This window comes from Oreochromis niloticus, linkage group LG3 (genome assembly GCF_001858045.2).
Source record: "Oreochromis niloticus isolate F11D_XX linkage group LG3, O_niloticus_UMD_NMBU, whole genome shotgun sequence".
Lineage (NCBI taxonomy): Eukaryota > Metazoa > Chordata > Actinopteri > Cichliformes > Cichlidae > Oreochromis > Oreochromis niloticus.
The window spans coordinates 65,902,557-65,908,492 of NC_031967.2; the positions used below are offsets into that span (position 1 = coordinate 65,902,557).

The 5,936-nt window shown below is 47.3% G+C and overlaps 1 long non-coding RNA gene across 1 annotated transcript; it reads left to right on the forward strand.

The window, feature by feature from the left end:
* Nucleotides 1–281: 281 nt before the first annotated feature.
* Nucleotides 282–2,149, forward strand: LOC112846371 (uncharacterized). Its single transcript, XR_003219309.1, has 2 exons — nucleotides 282–1,176; nucleotides 1,955–2,149. It is a non-coding gene; the product is annotated as an uncharacterized LOC112846371 (long non-coding RNA).
* The last annotated feature ends 3,787 nt before the right edge of the window (nucleotides 2,150–5,936 follow it).

Genomic DNA, 5,936 nt, shown 5'->3' on the forward strand with positions numbered 1-5,936 from the left:
ACCTGTAGAGTTTACCAGAGGGAAGGTGGGACAGTGAGTGTCCAGGGTGGAGGGGTCCTTGATGATGATGCTTCCTGCTGAAGGCTGCCAGTATAGATGTCTCTGAGGGGGGTTAGTGAAGTGCCGATTGGCCGCTCTGCTGCCCTCACCACGCGCTGCAGTTTCCTCTTGTCCTCCACAGTGCAGCAGTTGAAGCAGAAGGTGCAGCAGGAGGTCAGAAGGCTCTCGATGGTGGAGCAGTAGAAATTAATTTGCAGGCTTTGGGGCTGGACATTGCTTCCTGAGGAAGTGCAGCCTTTGTTGTGCTTTCCCTACCTGGTGGGAGATGTTTGTGGACCAGGTAAGGTCGGCCAAGATGTGGACTCGGAGGAACTTGAAGCTCTCCACCCTTTCTACCTCCTCCATCAATGTAGAGGGTGGAGTGCTCAGATGGCTTTGTTCTGCTGAAGTCGATTATCATGTCCTTGGTCTTGGCTGTGTTCAGATGCAGGTTGTTGTGGTCACACCATTGCTTCAGATGCTGAACCTCCTCTCTGTAGCTGAATCATCGTTGTTGTCCATCAGTCCTATGATGGTGGTGTCATCAGCAAATTTTATAATGGTGTTACTGGTGTGGACTGGAGAACAGTCATGGGTGAAAAGTGAGTATAAGAGGGGACTGAGGACACACGTTCAGAGTGAGGGTGGAGGAGGTGTGGCTCCCATCCTGACGTTCTGGGGTGTGTTGCTCAGGAAGTCCAGTATCCAGCTGCACAGTGAGCTGCTGGGTCCTAAGTTGCTGAGTTTATGAACCAGTTTGTGGGCTTGAACTGTGTTGAAGGTAAAGTCCACAAGCAGCATTCTCACGTACGTGTTTCCTACTGTCCAGATGTGTGAGGGTTGTGTGAAGAGCTGTAATGATGGCGTCCTCTGTCCACCTGTTTGCCTTCTACAGACTGTAGCAGTGAGAGGTTGAAGATGGTGGTGAAACCTCTGCTAGTTGGTCTGCACATGCTTTAAGCTCTCCACCGGCTGCACCGTCAGCACCAGCTGCTTTCCTCGCATAGACTCAGTGTGGCTCTGACCTGATGCTGCTCCAGCTGGATGGGGGCGTCGTCCCTCTCTGTAACGCAGGATAGGTGTTGGTGTCACTGTTTTGTTGGTCAAAGCGGGCGAAGAACTGCTTCATGGTGTCAGGTGAGGTGATGTGCAGGAGTTTGTTTGTGTGCGATTGTCCTTGTAGCCAGTGAGTGTCTTGATCCCTGCCACATGTTTCTGGAGTGGTTTGTGTTAAAGTGTTCCTCGATGCGCTGTTTGAATCTGCGTTTGGATTCTTTGATGCCTTTAGATCAGACGCCTCTTTGTAGGTTTGTTGGTCTCCTGATCTGAAGGCGCTGCTCTCAGTAGAGCTGCACCTCACTGTTGAGCCATGGCTTCTGCTTTGGGAACACTTTGTCTTTGTTGTTGTTACACTCTCAGTGCAGATGTATGAGAGTACAGCAGATGTGTGGCCCTCCAAGTCTGTTCCTTCTGTGAATACACTCCAGACCATATTGTCCAAACAGTCCTGCAGGGCTGTGGTGGCTCCACAGTCTAGTGTGGACTGTGTTACTTCTGGGTCTTAGAGACAAGGTTTGGATTTCTGAGGATGTTTCTGGGGGATCTAGTTTTGGTTAAATTATAGTTCTGCATTCTTCATCATCATTTCACTTATTTCTTGGTGTTCACATCTCATTTATTTCCCTTTCCTGATACAACTGTTAGTTCATGCTGGTTTAAATGAGTCCTAAACTTCATTGTATGTGACATTAAACATCTTAAATGTAACTTTCTGTAGCAAAGAAAGCTGCAGGAGCCCAGGTTTCATCTTCACACACATCAGGAGCAGCTGCTCCATCACAAACACCACAGAAGAAGAACAACACTGGATCAGGTTTAATGTAACCGGCTGTTTTTATCTGGATTTATCTGACAGGGACAGAGTTCATGTTCATGGACATCAGGATAAAAACAGAAGATGGAAACCTGCCAGATTTGAGCTGCTCATGTGTCGTCCCTGGGCAGGTCACATGACTCTATCCAACACACAAAGACACACAGACACACAAGAAAAGCCAGAGAAACAAAGACAAATCCAAACAATCCATCATACTGAGTTAAAGTGATCACAGGTCTGCTTTGTTGGAGCCTTCAAAGTGTCTCATGTGGACTGTTCCTTTATTACTACCACTGAAGGCCACGCCCCTCTGGTCATGTGATCGTGTGGTTTGTAGGAACGCTCCTCTTCCTCAGAGGATCCACCTGTGCTTCCTCTCCTCCACCTGTTACAGTGAGGGAACGTCCTCCATGATGGAGGAGCTGCTGGAAAGTGCTGAGAGTTTCCTCCAGAGTGAGACCTCTGTCACAGTTCAGAGGATCTACGGCAGCAGAGACCTTCATGGACACTAAAAGTCTCAAACACACAACAACAACATCACACTGACTCCACTCTGACATCACTGATCAATAATCAAACAGATCAAACTGATTGATCAGCCATCAGAGGAGTCGGATCAATGGAGCTGCTTCTGTTCCTGATGTTTGATCCTGGACCTGAACCGTCCCTGCAGAGGAGACACGACAGCTTCACACAGAAACACAATACAATAATAAGTGAAAGCAGAGAGAACCAAGTGAAAGTGAACAAACAGCTGTAACTGTGAGCAGCACGATTCTCCATCCATGATGTTTCCCTGGCTCCAGGCCACACAGCTGTATCTGTCTGTGGGGCGTTTAAGGGTCAGGCTGAACTGTCTGCTTTTCACACGCTCGTCTTTCTTTCACTCTGTGATGCTGCTCCTGTTTGTCAGGCTTCTCAGGACGGTGCCACCACTCCACCTGAGTGTCCTCAGGCAGCCGGACAGACTCCGCCCCCTCCTCCACCTGACAGTCTGAGAGAACAGCAAACACAGCATGAGGTGTACAGACAGCAGCAGGTTTCAGAGGTGTAGAGAAAGCTGAAGCCGATCAGAGCAGAGGACGGAGGCCACGTCCACACTGATACGTTTTCCTTCTAAAAGCTTCTTTTTCTCTCCGTTTTGGCCTCCACACTGAGACGGCGTTTTTGGTCAAGGAAAACTGAGCTTTTTGAAAAGTCAGCTTTCATGTTGCAATCTGGACTGTAAAAACTGAGCCCTTTGAAACCCACCACGCATTTTAGTCATATGATGCAGTCATGTGACCAATTAAACTAAGTGGGTGGACGGCATTATACAGCAGTTCTTTTGTTTGCTCTCAGTTTTGACAGATTAAGGATTAATATCAGTTTATACCTGCTGCAGAGCTCCAGATAAAACTTTTCCTCCACATTTGGCAGCGAACCTTCAAAGAGCCGGAAAGTAAATAAACGGCTCATGGAAATGACTTTCTGTGTGAGGCTTCAGTGTGAGTGGAGCCGCTAAAAGTGGTGGATCTAAATCTGCACCTCAAAGTGCGTTCACATACAAGTAGAAGGGGAGTGAGTGGGTCAGCGCTCAGGGCTCAGACACTAAGTTGGCCTTAAACACACCATTTATTTCCATGGAAACAGACACAACCAGAGTTACAGGTTAAATGCCGTATACAATAAAAAGAGTCTCAACACGCTAAAAACCCTGCAGGCAGAAATAACTCTACACTGTCAACACAAAGGCTAAACAAATGTTTCCATGTGCTAAAATTCCCATAATGCCACAGTCCAGCCACACGCGGGCAGATGTTCCTTATCTGAAACAGGAGAGGAATTTCTCTTCCGGGATGGAAACCACGCCGGCCAGATGAACAAGGGGGCGGGGCTCCTGTCGCAGACCTGTCTCCTCCTGACAGCACGTCACCGCACAGTCCCGCCCCACTCCACACCTGAACACAGCCTCCGTCGTAGCACCGCCAGATGCAGGCAGAGGGCCACCCCTGCCCTGCTGTGGATTGCATCGCCTCCCACTATGCTGGCTTGTGCGCGTTTCTTTTCCTTCTGCTCGCCTTTCGTGCGTCGCCTTCCCATCTCTGCGCTCACTATCCCCTTTAACAGGTCAGCCTGGCAGCTGATAGGCCGCCTCGGGGAACGCCCCCACCTCCACAGGTGCTACTATTGTGCGCTTAGTCCACAGTGGATTAAAAGAATATTGTGCAACAACACTAAAACACACAATATCAGGATAAAACCTGATATTTAAATATCAATAAACAAACATATAAATATGACAATAAAATCATGCAGGTAAAAACAACACTATGTACCAATGCACAGTCTGATCAAACTGTGTGACATCAGCATGTTTCAGACAGCTGTGACATTAAAGATCTAATCAAACTAATAATGAATCACTTTGTTTGTGCAGCAGGAAATGTTCAGGAGCTCGTCTCTTCCTTCCAGCTGCTCTGATGGATCAATAAACCTGTGATCATGTTGTAAAGTGAGTTTGTTTCTGCACTGTGTGAACTTGACACACACACTGAGTCAGTTTCTGGAGTGGAGCATCCAGCACACAGTCTGACTGCAGCTCTGCTGGACCTGAGCGATCCCTCTGATCTTCTTCTTTCTAATCCTGTCCATCCTGCTCACCTCCAACCAAACTCTCAGCATCTTCAGCTCTGCCACCTGCAGCTCCTCCTGTCTGTGTGCCACCGTCTCCATCACAGCAGGTCTCACTGCCATCTCCTCCTCTTCACTCTTACTGCTCTCCTCCTGTCATAAATCAATCAGCCCTGACCTCCTCCTCATCTCTGCTTGTTTGGACTTTCACTGCTCACTGATGTTTTCCTCCCTGCTGCAGACGGTGCAGGTGGAGGTGTTTGTGTCTCCAACTGTGGGTATTTCAGGGTCAGACTGAGGTCTCCAGGTTACAGCAGCTTTCTCTTCATCTTCGTTGGGTCTCTGTAAAACTTGTGTGTCTCAGTTTGTTCCTGATGTGTTCCTGACTCGTTCTTTGGTAACTAGTCTGCAGCGTCCTGTAAAGTGCTGCAGACATGTTGGATGAAGAAGAACAGACAGACTGAGCCGCCACAGTCGGCCATGTCTCACACGCTTCCTTTCTTTGGGCCTCAGCATCAGCAACGTGTCTGCGGAGGATGTAGCTTTGAGTGACCACAACTGCGTCTTTGTTGACCTTCACTTGAGGACGTGCCATTGGATAAATGAGTCTATTTGAAACTTCAGAAACAAAACTCAGATCAGAAAATGGGAGAAATTCAAAGTTTTGTTTGACACAATCAGCTGTTGCGTCTCGAGCTGCCTCACCTATAAATGTGGCTCTAAAGCAGACAGCAACAAAAGTCTGATTTTCTGTAGATCAAAGAAATCAATGACAACCCCCCCCAGAACGTTCTTGTTGTGCAGCTCACTGCTGCTCTACTTTTACACCTGTGACATTTGATGAGAATCAGCCGTCTTCAGCTCCCTCAGATATTCTCCCCACAAAGCTTTTTGCCTTGTAAACCTTTTTAACGCTTTTCTTCAGACTGGAGTGTTCCAGCTTTTTCCTTAGAAGGAATTCATGAAAGTGTGAAGTCTGTCTGCAGTGCAGTGGAGTGATCTCCTCCCTATGAATGAAGTTAGAAGTCTGGAAGTTTAGGAAGCAGCTGCACGTCAGGAAGCACAAATGTGATGAGGAGAAGGCGTGGAGCGCTGTGTCAGGCTCTGCTGTGGAAACCAATCAACTTTTGCATGTTTTGAACTGGAAGAAGAAACAGGATGTGAACTTTGTAGGTCAAAACAAAGCTCAGGGTCACATTTGATCCAGTACTCGTGTCACCATCAGTGTTGGGCAAGTTACTTTGAAAAAGTAATTAATTATAGTTACTAGTTACTTCTTCAAAAAAGTAACTGAGTTACAATATTCTAAGAGAAATTAATTACTTGAAAAGTAACTATTATGTTTAACCCTCTGGGGTCCAGGGTAAATCAAAATCAGACAAAAAACACAAAATCAGAGTAGAAAATG